At 40.1% G+C, this 13,793-nt stretch overlaps 1 protein-coding gene across 5 annotated transcripts in view; it reads right to left on the reverse strand.

Annotated features, from left to right (window-relative positions):
* ROR1 (receptor tyrosine kinase like orphan receptor 1) overlaps positions 1-13,793 on the reverse strand; it is a 183,245-nt gene that overhangs the window by 148,796 nt on the left and 20,656 nt on the right. The gene's annotated exons all lie outside the window — the stretch shown is intronic.

Raw genomic sequence — 13,793 nt, forward strand, 5'->3', positions numbered from 1 at the left:
TAGCCTTACCTTATTTGAAAAACAAAACCCAAACAAACAAAAAAGGTCGTCCTGACATTCCCAAAACCCAGCATTAAGCAATTCATCCAGCAGAACTTTGGAGAGGAAGTGTGAAATCTCAGACCTGCTGCATACCGGAGTTTTGCATGCACTTCAGTGACATCCAAATTTCACCTTTCATAGACTTACAGCTGTGCAGTGTGAGCATAACATGTCACCATGGATATTGGTCCAGATTCCACATGCTTCAAACAGAAGATTTATAAGGTAAAACACCATGTAAGCCAGCAAAGAGAAAACAGACTTCTTATTTGCTCATTTTAATACCAACCTGAAGTAATTACAGTTTTTTCCAACAAGCGGCTGTGGCAAAACAGAACAAACTACAGATTACCTTGAAAAAAGCCAAAGGCTTCCACCATGGAGACCCTCAGTCAGGTATCTTCCTATCTCCTGAGGAGAGAACACAACAGTTCTTCCCCAAGTGACAGCAGAGAGAAGTTAAAACTAGAAAACAGAAGTCTGTGTTAAATTATTTCCCAAATTAAACATGTTGTAATAAAAAAAAAAGGAGAAAAGGGAGTAACTACAGAAGGCCTGAGCCAACTCACTCTGCAAAGACCAGCTGAATCCTTACTGCAGCCCCTGTTGTAAATGGGGTATCTAATCATTCAGTCATGACTACTATGTCAGCTGCCCACACCAGGTCCCTGGGTATCATCAGCTGCAGAAACCAGTGCCTCAGTCATGCTAGTGCAATAGGCTATTAGACTCAGGATGGCAGTTTGATTTTTGTTGTTGTTGTTGTTGTTCCTTCTTAATCATAATGCAGAGAATGTTCAAAAGCTGCTACCTCAAATTCATTCCCTGAGAAAACACATGTTTTCTGATTCCACGCTTAATTCTTATAGATTCCTACCCTTGCACATGAAGAGAGAGTAACCCAAACACTAGCCCATCTACATCATTGATTAATTAATATTAGTGAGGGAGAAAACTTTAGCTAATACTGTTATAATTACAAGACAAAAAGCAATGCCTCAATATTACCAGCCCACCAGAAACAGAACCACCATGTTAAAGCAACACTCTGCTACCTCCTGGAGGAGCTCAAACAATGGCTACATTGTTCAGCGGCCTCATCTTTGTTGAAGGCCACCCACATCTTCCCTACTCCAGGGAGAAGTCAAAATCTTCCAGCTCAATAGACATCCAGTCAGAGGAGAAAGCATCTTTACAAGGCTTGTTCATTTTTCTTGGACAAGAAGAGAGTTCAGCCTTTGCCTTCAAGCCAAGTCCCTGAAAGGAAGCGAATGAGTTTGAAGTTCCTGAAGATGGACGTGCCTCCAATGCTCAGGCATTTTGTATCACACAAGATTGATTTCCTCCAACTACAAGAGGCCTCGGGTGAAAACGATCCTTCACAGCCTTATGGCTGGGAGCCAGCATCAGACTGAAACACAAAGAACGCATCGTGCTTGCCTCAAGATGTCAGGAGCTTTTGATAAATTAAAATTCATTTTGGTAAATGAAAAATTCCTGGAATCTTTTATTCATGCTAACATGTGCAGTAATACTTCAAATTTAAATAAATTACACAAAAACAAGTAAAAAATGAGCCAGTCCTTCCAAAAATTGTACACACACAACACACTTTTTTTTTTTTTTAAGTTTAAAATGTTCTATTAGTTTTTACCAGGCGTATTATAAGAAAGGAAAACTAAATGCAACCAACCCTAAAAGAGAAATTTTAGGGTTGCTAAATGCCGGAGAAATGGAAGGGGACAGGAAAACACCAGAAATAAACTAATGTGCCATGCCAGATGAAGGCCAAACAAGCTCTGTTCAAAATCAGCTGTGGCTCTGGGTACACAGCACTAAATACTTGCCAGGGAGGGATAACAATGCTGCAAAGCACAGGGTAGATCCTGCAGCGTACAAGCTCATCCTATGAAGTTTTAAGAGTTTTCAGAATTCACCTACAGAGCAAAAGAGGCTCTGGAAACAGATTTGCCAGATGTCCCAATATAAATCATGATTTTTAATATTTCTCCTGATGTCCCATTAACCTCATCAGCATTTCCATACATGTCATCTGGCAACCTTCTCAGGATGTCCAGTAAAAACTAGGAGACACATGTTAACGGCAGAGAAGAACAAGAGAGAAGCCCTCACAAGCCTGAATTTGACTCCTTCATTTTGCCGTGCCTGGAACAGGGGAAGGAGAACAAGGAGACAAAGGAAAACAGCATGTATGTAAAAATGCACAGAAAGAGTGAATGCAGCCCAGATGGATGAGGTAGCCCAGATCCTGCACATTGCTCCAAGAGAAAAGGATAGCACAGGAATCAGAGCTTGCCTGGGGGGAAGTGTGTGGGGGGGGGGGGTGGGGGGGTGGGGGGGTGGACCAAAAAGGATATTCTTTTATCATGCTTACTTCAAGATAAACTTTCTGTAGCCTAAAATAACCACTCCTGTTGACATGCATTCAAACACACTGCAAATTAGTATGCCGATATTGCGCATCTGGAAGGGATACAGTCTTGTCGTGGATGTAGGGCCACACTTCATACTAAACATTTTGCAGCAGTGAATGCTACATGGCCATGCTAGCTAGCAGCCTGAAACCCAAACTGCCTTCATTACTGCAAGAGACACACAAGAATTGCTTGGGGCCTGCTGTACACAAATATCTGCTCCTAACAAATTAACATTTGCATTTCCTTATATAAAAAAAAAAAATCCACCATCATCTAATTTGTAAGTATTTGTCCCTTAAAAGAAAGCTTTTTCCTTTTTTTTTTTTTTAAAAAAATGAGAATATTTACAAAAGGTATCAAGGAAACTTAATCAGTCCTCAGAATGTATTTAGGTATAAAGAGGCACATAGAGTCATTTCTCTCTCCATTCCACAGCAGAAATGAGATATTTCTTGAGAGCTGAAAGGGATATAGTTTATCATGTCCACTGAACACCTGCCTCCACTTAACCCTTTTGGGACTTTCTGCTTCAGCTAGTCTTTTCAATGGGCTAGTAGATCAACAGGGCTCTAAATTCTTCAGAAATTGTTTTCCCCCTGCCTCTTTTCAACAATATCTTACCAGACAGTCTTTCAACACAGGGTCTCCATCCTTATGATTTTCGAAAAGACTCCAACTGAGGGATCACAGAAAGTCAGGACAAGGCAGTTTTGTTTCTGCCAAGTATTCGAGCTCAGATGCCCCCTGTTCATAATGTCAATCAGTTGTCTGGGATAGGTCAAGAGTTACTCCTAGATCCAGATGCAATACACATTTTTACAGAGTGGCTGTCTTCATGCCCTGCTTGCAGAGGCAAAATGCTCCTGTACCTTTACGTTCCAAGCGCTGTTCCATATCAAGGCACAGATGTACAAAATTCTTGCAATATATAAGTTTAGCGATCCACCCAACAGTGTATTTCCAGTATACAACAATTCACCCTCTTTATATGTACATAAAATTTATAGCAGATTTCCTCCTATACTTTTGTTTAAAAAAAAATGTTCAAAAGCAGAGTATATACTGAGAAAAAAAGGGAAATTTCACAAAGGAAAATGAGAGTGGGGTTTCATTAGCATGAAAGTCAAATTTTGTTCTCTTTTATTGGGATGTTCATGTAAAAAAGCTGAAGTAAGTGAACAGCAATGCTCAGACTACAGTGCAAAGGTGACAGCAGAAATTAGGTTCTCTGCCTTTGCTATTTGCATAGAGCTCCAAAATACGATAGGTGCTTTAAAGAGAGATAAAAATGACATTTACCCTAATCAAAACTTTACTTCTAAAAAAAACCCCTCAAGATAAGATTCACTCAGTGGCATTATCTCAGAGCAGACGTGTAAGTGTGGTCTAATTATTTACACTCTATTCTGAAACAGTTTGAATGTTCTTAGTTGCAAATAGCAAAGTTCCTTTCCCCCAGTCTGTTTAAATAAGACTAGCAATTTGCAGGTATTTATTTATTTTTTTAAGACTAAATGCCATATAGTCAGAATTGCAAAGATGGAGTTGCAAATGTTTGTCTTTTAGTGTGAGTGCTACAGAGAGCTGGCATCAAAAGTACAATAGAAAACAGAGTTTGGTGGGAAGTTCAGATGCTTGACTACCCTGCTCTGAATAGAGCAGAAAACTTCTATTATCTCCCCGCTGTTTCAGCCAGCCTAGGTCAATTCCCCCACCATGCAGCCAGGAGACTTTTCCAGTGTTATCAGCATTAACCCTCTTCATGCTGCTCAACAGAGCTGCTGCGGACAAAAAAGCACACTGCTTCCTGCCAAGAAGTACTGCCAAGAAGCAATGCTGCTTTCCAAAATTAAGTTCCAAACTCTGTAACATGTACAGGCCAATTATTCTAAAATATGGGATAATATGCACATTCACAGTCCTGTGCCCAGAAAGCAGGCCATTATCTGGCAGCGCCTGCAATTACATTAACTGCAGAAAGTGTGAAAATTTGTGTCACAGAGAAAGACGACCAGGATTTCTACTCTGTGTTGACAGAAAAAGAGCAGGTTATAACTAGTTGGAAATAATTCATTGCTTTTTCATTGCAGAACAGGACACATAAAACACAAAGTGCTCAGAACATTGAACCCAAACTACATGAAAAAATTGCTTCAAGCACACCCTACAGAGGCATGGGATGTTCATGCTGCATATTAAGTATTACACAGCTGATTAAAAAACATGAAATGCAATATTTTAGAAACACTAACTCATGTCTACGGTTATATTTTACCATCTCTCATAATTTTTTTGCTATGTCATACTGAACAGCTGAATCAAGCACCTAGCACTTCAGCAACAGTGTCAGGGAAAGTACCTGCTAAAAGTATTGCTGGGCTGGTTTGGATTTTTTCAAGGCTACACCCCTGGGTTTGGTGGTGTGGGTTAACCGTTCCATCTGTGACAGGACCAAATGCGATGGGAGAGTAGCATCTGAATGCCAAACAGCCACAGCTAGAGCAAGAGAGAAAATCTGTTTCCTCACCCGAAGACATTCATACTTCATTGAAGTATTCCTTAAACAAATACCTTGCTGTAAATTCAAGATTTCCAACTCAAAAATGATGTATTATACAAAAAAAGTTGGGCAATAAAAAGTAAACCAAATTTGTCTATTGAACATGTGAATGGGGATTTCTTAACCAGAGTTTGAACCCTACCCTGAAAGGGAGTGGGGTTGAGCTCCTTGTCCATTGCACAGTTTAGAGTAAGATGACAGCAGGATGAGGCAGTTTCACCTGGAGAGGAGATGGCAGGAAGCAAAAGCACTCCACCTTCCCCACCTGCATCCACCACCACTGCCTCGCTGCCACAGGCTGACAAACTGCTGTGCAATGTCCAGGTAACAACTTGGGAAAAAGAACAGGGGAGAAACCCCTGTGAACTCTCTTAGAGGAACATAGGAAAAGATGCCTTTATCATCACCCAGAGCACACTAGGTAGGAGTAACAAGCTGGAAGGAGACACACCAGACTGGCAGAACCAAGGAGTGGTTAAGTGGAAGATGATGGTACTGGGAAACCAGATGTTCCCATGGGCCAGCCTGGACCTGGAGAAACACACATGCTCTGAACCTTTGGGGTTTTGTGTCCCCTTACATTTTTCTACCACGCCAGAAATTGTTCATGGCTTCAAATGTTTTGACAATTAATCACTGCATGGAGTAAAATCATGTTACAAGGCAAAAATATGGGGTTGGAAGTACAGAACTGGGTGGAGAATGACAGTGGTGAGGATGCTGGGAGTCTACATGGTCTTTAGTGTTTTGATACCTTGAGTATAAAACCAAGATTCAGTATCTAGCTCACACCATGACTCTTGTGATACCAGTGCGACAAGCAGCTTTCACTATGCCAGCAGAAATACACATGCCCCGAAAGTTCTGCCACCCCCTCCAGTCTCCGTGCAAGTGGCCTGGAGGTGACAGTACCCATCTGAGCAGAGGGCTCAAGGTTTGAATCTTGGATAATTATCTTTGTCTGGTGTCATCCTAGACAAAGTTATTTAGCCTATGTCTCTGTTTCCCAACCGTACAATGGAAATAGCAGGTTTTGTCTGTCTCAAAAGGAATTTAATGGGGAAAATGATGTCAAAGATTGTACAGCTTTGGGGTATTTACAGTGGTAAGAACTGTGTAAGTATCAGATAGGAAAAAACTGTCTTAGCCAAAAATCAATACAGAAATCACTTCCCAGGGCTTTGAAGGGCAGCACAGGTTCAGTTCAGCAGTACTATTAATGAAGTGGATGATTACTAACCCTCTTCATTGCGCCTTGCACTGTCAGCAAACAAATACCTGCACAGAATGAGAGCTGCCTCTGAACAATGCTTCCTTTCTAGGCTGAAACTCTGAACACTCCCTCCCTTTGCTCACTTTAGTAAAATTTTGGCACCCCAATGCACCGATACGTGGTCCACTGCAGTTTTTTGCTTTCCTTGAAGCAAAGTGCCCAAGTGCCAGCCCGGGGTATGCACACACACAACCTCCTGAGGAGGATGCTCCCCCAAGGGAAAGAAGAAATGAGTCCGCTCTGCCCATCTGAAATACTTTTCTCCTCTTCTTTATACACTCTAAGCACATGTTTAATGCCCAAATGTGTCTTTCCAATGGAAAAACACATTTAGAAAGACTTAAATGGCTGTGGGAAAGAATTTGCATTCAGGAGAGGATCCAAAATGGTGGCCACAAATCTGCCCTGTGGATTTTGGGCAAAGCAGAAGAGTTCAGGCTGTCTCCATTTCTGTGCAGCTGCAGCATGCTGTGCAATGACTAAAAAAGTGTCTTCCCACTTACCACAGAAATAAGTAGTAAAGTGTCAATGGTGCCAAAGCTTCAGAGGATGACAAAGAAACAAACAAAACAAAAAATATCAGTTGCTATTTTTCCATACAATTCTAAGAACACAAATATAGTTTTATAGATCCCAGTATTTTTTTTTTTTTTTTTTTTTTTTTGGGGGGGGGGAAGTGCTCTAATACCAAAGACTTACACAAACTTCAACAAAAGCTAATTTCAGAGAGGAAAGCTTTAAATACCAAAGAAACGGATTTTTATGCCAACAAGCTAAGCAGCAGGCAGGCTGCCACGTGCCAGCATAAGGGATTCACATATCTGTGAAGAACTTGCTGCATTGTTTAAGCAACTGATTTGCAGAAATAGGCGAACTGTGAAAGCCAAAAGGCCCTGCAACTTTCCTCCAGTGTGGTAGCTGCATCGAGGCATAGGCATACCACCAACTATTATTCTGTTAACTACATATGGCAGGGAAATGAGGGAGGAAAAACACAATATTGCCACAGTTCTCTCACACAGAGACTTCGCAGTATCAGGGAATCATACTGTGTTATTTAAATTTGTGAGACTAAAAATACTGCTTTTTATTGCTCTGGAATTTAAATACTAAGGGCAGTTACACAATCTGAGGTAACAAACCTAAGGATGTATCATAGCTCCTTCCTGTGATCTGAATTTGGTGATGTATTATTTTTCTGTAGACCTTTTTCTGTTAGAAAAACAAGCAAGCACATACTACTAACTGTATTTACATTACACATTATCAACCAAATCTATATTTTGGGTTCTTTCAAGACCACCAACAAGGCAAACATTACAGGGACTTTGCATTAAGTAGAGAAATATTAAAAAGACAGGGGAAAAAACCCAGAAAAATCATTCACCTTTAAAATTAATGAAATAGATCCAGGTTAAAAATATGTTTATGAAAATCCAAGAGGGAAAAAAGATACATTCCCATCTCAACAGGGGAATCTCTTTTAATCTCATCTTAAAAAATTAGTCTCTAAAGCAGCATTTACAGGTAGCAGTCTGAGGTAATTAAAGAATGATGGCAAATATGGTCCCACCACTCGTCCCCTCCTCCATTCTAGGAAACCTGAAAATCTGAACAGACATTTAAACATGACTGAGATCACAGAAACAGAAGCAACATCTTCAGTCAGTAGAGGCTTGATCCAGAGCAAGCTGAAAGACTCCCATTGACTTCCCCAGGTGCTGGACCAACCTGTACATCCAATCCACTGCCAAGGAGGACTTGGTGCCAGAAATGTATTCCCCTGTAGTTCTGCCCAGTCCAATTTAAACATCTCAAACAATGTAGCTTCAATAACCTCCCTTGCAAGATTATTCAGTCCAACAGGTTTTACTCTTAGGAAACTGGTTCTGAAATTTAGCCGAGGCTTCCTTGTCTGCATTTCCTATTCATAGCCATGTTTTCCTTTGCATTGCTCTAAACAATCAACCCTTTCCCTGTTGGTCACGGAAATCAAGTATGCGCAAGATCCTCCCCCTTAACTTCAACATGCTTTCATTTTCCCCTAAATAAAAACAAACCACAGAATCGATTTTGATGTTTTTCCTCTAAGGTTTCACCCCAATTTGTTGAAAGCCTTTCTAGTACGACAGCTGTAGAGAAATGTTCTTTCCCATGACAGCTGTAGAGAAAGCCCACTAACCTCACTGATCTTGCATATACTCACTTGCAGGTTCCTTTCGGCCAAATAACAGAAATTGGGTTTTACAAACAAGTAAAATCTATTTATTGTTGACTAAGACCATTTTCCTTCCTTTATTACAATACCAGGCAGAGTACCCCAGCAAAGGCATACAGAGAGATACTCAACAAAACTGCATCTGGTCAAACTTCACTGCTGCATTAGAAATGGCTTACGTTGCCTTCATGGGACACAGCATGAGAATGAACTATATTTAAGCAGTATCTGAAAAACCAGATACATTATAGAATAATAATAAAAGGGGAAGAAAAACCTAAACATTTTTAGCAGTGCCCCCTGGAACAACTATATACATTGCAGATGAGCTGGTCCCTTCTACATGCAGAAGAAAGAAAAATGTTCAGAATTAAGAGAAGAACCCAAACACCTCTGCAGTGCTCCCCAGTGTAGCACATACATGTGTACGTACACATGTGAATAAACAATGTGCAAGTTTCATATTAACAGCCACCGTGTTAATGAGCAGTTAGAGGAAGAGATGAGGCTGACACTGAGAACCTGGAGAGGTTAAACTGCAGCTCTGTTCAGGCAAGTTACTCTGGATATTTCCTTTCTGTCTGCTTTATTACCCAGGACATGAGCTTACCGGGAGCAGTGTCCTACAGAAAATGTCTTTGCATCATGTGCAGCTTAACAAGGCCTTGAGGAACTACCATAAGAAAAACAGCAAAACCCACTGAGAAAAGTAGAGCACATGTGCATAATATAACAGAAAGGAAAACAGTCTGACCCCAACCAGGAGGCTGGACTGGGTGACCCCAAGTCCCTTTGAGCAGCATTACAAGGATTCCATGATTCTATAAAATTGAGACATTCTGCATCCTGGAAAATAGCAAGATTCTGGCACAACTGACTGACACCATTACACACAACACAAAACTTCTTGGCTAAAGTCTAATTAATAAATATTAAAAGGCTGACTTTGATCCTTACAGGACAGTGAGTAACAGCAGACTTCACAAAGAGGGTGATGTGTTAGATGGAAGTTACTGTGACAAAAAACCATGCTGGGGTTTCCAATGGAAGGAAAAGCAGCTAAACATAGCACTCAGACTCACGAGATTAAGGTTCAGCCCATTTGAATAAAAAATTGAGTATTAAAAAAGGGGGGCAGTATGTGTATATATAATTTTTTGGGGGGAAAGGAGGAAGGAGAAAGGGGAAAGTAATACTTGTTATTTGAGTAGGGCATGCCTTTTTTTCTTGGCAATCTCTGCCTTCTCTTTTCAACAGACACATCCTTTGGGGCCTAAATTGTGAGCTAGACACATGTACATAGGAAAACGGGCCTCTGTTTTCTATATAACGACAGACTACTTATTTTTCAGTACAACCCCTCATATCTGGTATTTAACTTATATGTAAACTAGTCCCAGCAGAGCTACCCCTCTTAATGGCTCACACAACTTTGGAAAACAGATTTTTCTTCTGCTCTTGGACTAGACTCATCACTGATGTATTAACTCAAAACGACAGTGAACCTAAGTCTATCCAGTTTTGTGGGTTGGTGTCGAGTGATTAGGCTTCTTGGCAGACTTGAACTACTTGGGAAGTCATAAGTGAATCAAAGACTATTACACAGATACAGAAATTCTGACATACTCGGTCCTTTGAAAATGTTTGATGTTTTGCTGTTCTCAAGTGACTCATGTGATTAATAAAGTAGACGTATTTGTCATCTCCTTGGACAGAACAAAAAACGTACTTTGTTAGGAGGAAAGACTAATAGGCTTTTAGATAAACACCACAGGTGGATACCACCCACAGTACTGCTGTCCTCCCCCACCACGCAAGAAAGATGTGCAGTGCAAAAGCACCCTTCCTTTTGTAAGTCCTAGGAACAAGTACAGAAGAGGGCTTCAGGATCACGTGCTACTGTTTAGGTCTGTAAGCTTTCATATCAAAAAGCATTTTATACTCTATCAGGTTTTAGATGAGAAACAATTTAGGCATGATACTACTATTGTTTTAATTAATGTGTATATTTGTGAAGATCTGAAGAAACAGGTGAGGGAAATATTCACAAAGACTAAATGGAGCCTACAGAAGCTAGTTTCTCTAGGATCTCTTTAGAGTCACCAAATTAACCAGGGTAAAACAGAGGTGTCAAAAGTCCTCTTCCCATCTCACTCCCCAAACTGAGTCCTAACAGATGTAAACCTAATCTGTGGTTAAAGACCTCTAGCAACACAAAATTCACAGTCTCCTGACTGTGAAGGGCTTTATTCTCCTTACCTGGGCAAGTTTTTTCCTCATATCTAAATTAAATCTATTCAGCTGTTAATGAAGCCAAATATCTTTTGTCCTATCAATCACTGCCATTGGGAATAAGCTGTTCTCTTCCTCCCTGTAACAGTTTATGTACCAAAAAGCTCATAGTGTCTGCTGCTTCCTGCCCCTCCACCCCCTTTTTGGTGATGTTCATTCATTCTCAGTTCATTCATTCTCGCGGGTCATGTTTTCTTAGTCTGTGACAATTCTTGCTGTTCTCACTGGACCTTCTCCAGCTGATCCATACCTTTCCCAAGATATGCTTCCCAAAACTATACACAGCACTCCTCCCATTGAGGTCTTACCCATGCTGAGCAGAGGGACACATGACTTCTTGTACCCTGCTGGGTCTATTGCTAGTGACACAGCCAAACACAATGTTTGCCTTCTCCTCACAGTATGCCACTGTTGACTCTGCTCAATTTCTGTTCCACAAAAACTCCCAAATCATTTTAGAAGAGCTGCAACCTAACCACATTCCTATTCTGCAATTTATACAGTTGATTACTCCTTTGGAAGTTTAACATATTGCACTTATTCCATTTCATAATATTTCTTTTATTTCTCTAATTTAGCAAGAGCATTTTAAAACCTGCCTGCCGATACCCTCACAGTCACTCCCACTTGTGTGTCCTCCAGCATAATTCCTATTCCATTTCCCAGCTTGCTACCAGAAGTACCAAACCCCTGGGTCCAAGGCTTTCCACTTATTTAGAGGGTCTCCATTTTTCCTGTGAACCCTGAGAACTATCCTTGACGTGCAATTACTCCAGTTCTGCCTTTAGGCTAGACTAGTTTCACTAAGACCTTGCATCTCTAAGTGACTTGTAGGAATGGCACATGAAATGCAGCATCAAAAGTTTACATGAACTCAAGATACATGGTCTCACATTCTCCACAAGACTCAATACACTGCTGTAAAAGGAGATTGGTGTGAGAGGATTTGTTCTTGACAAAACCATTTTAGCTTGCTATTTATCTCCTTGTTATCTTCCAGCTGCTTGCAAATAATTTATCTGTTCTTAAGCAGACTGATGTAGAATTCCTTAGCACTTCTCTTTCTAACAGGCTTTATATTTGTCCTTCCCCCCTCTTCCCAATTTTCTAGGCCTACCTCCATCAGTACAGTGTCTCTCACTCCTGAGACTGATCAGGACCAAACAATTTTCCCTGGTTAAAGAATTGACAAGAGAAATCTGAAAACATCTAATTTATCTAGTATTTTCTGACTGTTTTTTCTTATTCTAGACTGAGATTACAGTCCTTACATCTTTGCACTCATTGCATCTGCTGTTTTTTTCAGGGCAGAATGGAAAGCAGTGCAAAAAAAGGACATTAGAGATTTCAGCCTTCAGTTTTACCTATCAAGAATTTTTCCTGTGCACTGATTCACAAGTCAGCATTTCTCTTGGCTTTCTCTTTCTGCTTCTCTTATCACTTAGAGATTTAGTCCTATTCTGTGCCTCTGCTTTTCTGATTTTGTTGCTGTGTTTATCCTAAGCTTTTGTACCCATTTCTGGTAATCTCATTTGCAGTTTTTAGATGCCTCCCTCTTGTGTTTGAGGCCACTCGCTCCCTTTTAATCACAGCTATCATTCCCATATAATAAGAGGATGCCCTCACATCAGCAGTATAATCTCTGTATGTAACCATAGATTCCCTTAAATATTTTTTCTCTTTAGATTTGCTTCCCACAGGACATTACTTACAAACTTTAGTCTTTAGTCTGCACCACATCACAATGTTTTTTATATCATCCTTATTTCCTAAGGATTTTGAACTCACATCATTCAAAGCTTTTGAATTCAAAAAATTTTTTGATTCAAAATCAAAATACTTTTCAAAGTCAAGTGCGCAAATTTAAAAGCACTTTGTCATCTTATATTTGATGGCTATACATTCAGCTAAACTTTGAACATTACATGATAAATGGAAGTTCTCCTTGGAAAAATATATTCACCTCTGTTGTTACACTTTAGTAAGTGTTTCATGCTATTTACATGATGTTGAGAGTTCATTTGTTTTAGCAGGATATATTAACATATAGGTACAGACATCACTGTTCGTTGTGTGGCTAATTTACGTTGTTTTATTGTCCCTTTGCTATGTAAACCTGATTTTTTAGATGTCTATAGATTCAGGGTTTGATCTAAATTTGCATTTAAAACATTTAGCATATCTCATATTGATTTGAAATGCATAAAGCATTATATAGGGCTTTATTCTTTTCAGATTGCTGCACAACATGACCTCTTCACACTTCTTCTTGATGTTCAGGTGGCAATCAGAACTTGGGGACAATCTCTGCCAGCAGCAGAGCAAGCCTTCAAGGGCAACTGGAGTTAACAAACCAGTATGCAACATTGTGCAGAAAAGAGTATTTTCAACCCAACGTCATGCAATTTCAAGAAATGCTAGCAAATGCATTTATTTCATGAAGGTAACAACTTTTGAAATAATTAGCAACTTCAAAAACATGATAATGATTTCTTTCTGTCAACATCTCACTCCCCTCCCCAAATCCACAAACCTGGGAGGTAGGCAGCTGGGAATGGCAGAAGACTTTTGCAGGATGTGGGAGGTGCATGGGTAGGAGACACTGACTGCAGAGTTTGGGCAAGTCCAATAAGGATTAATGTAAGATGGCTGCATACGTACACCATGAAAAAGAACCACATGTAGGCAAGGTCCCAGACTACCAGGGAAAAAATAAATAAATAGGACTTTGGTCTTAACATTTTGATGTAACAGAGGTGTGTGGAAGAAAAGATCCCTGGCTTCTATTTCCAGACCTGCTAGGGGTTCTCTTTTGGGATCTCAAACAAGCGATTTTACCCTGTGCTCCATTACATGTATCTAAAAGGAGAAAACACAGAAATCACAGACAAGACACAGTAAAAAATTAAGAATGGTTTATAAACAGTTCTGAGATCCCTTGATCAAACCTAATATTAAAAAAATGATAAC

The sequence above is a fragment of the Falco punctatus genome, assembly GCF_963210335.1.
Source record: "Falco punctatus genome assembly, chromosome: 11".
NCBI lineage: Eukaryota > Metazoa > Chordata > Aves > Falconiformes > Falconidae > Falco > Falco punctatus.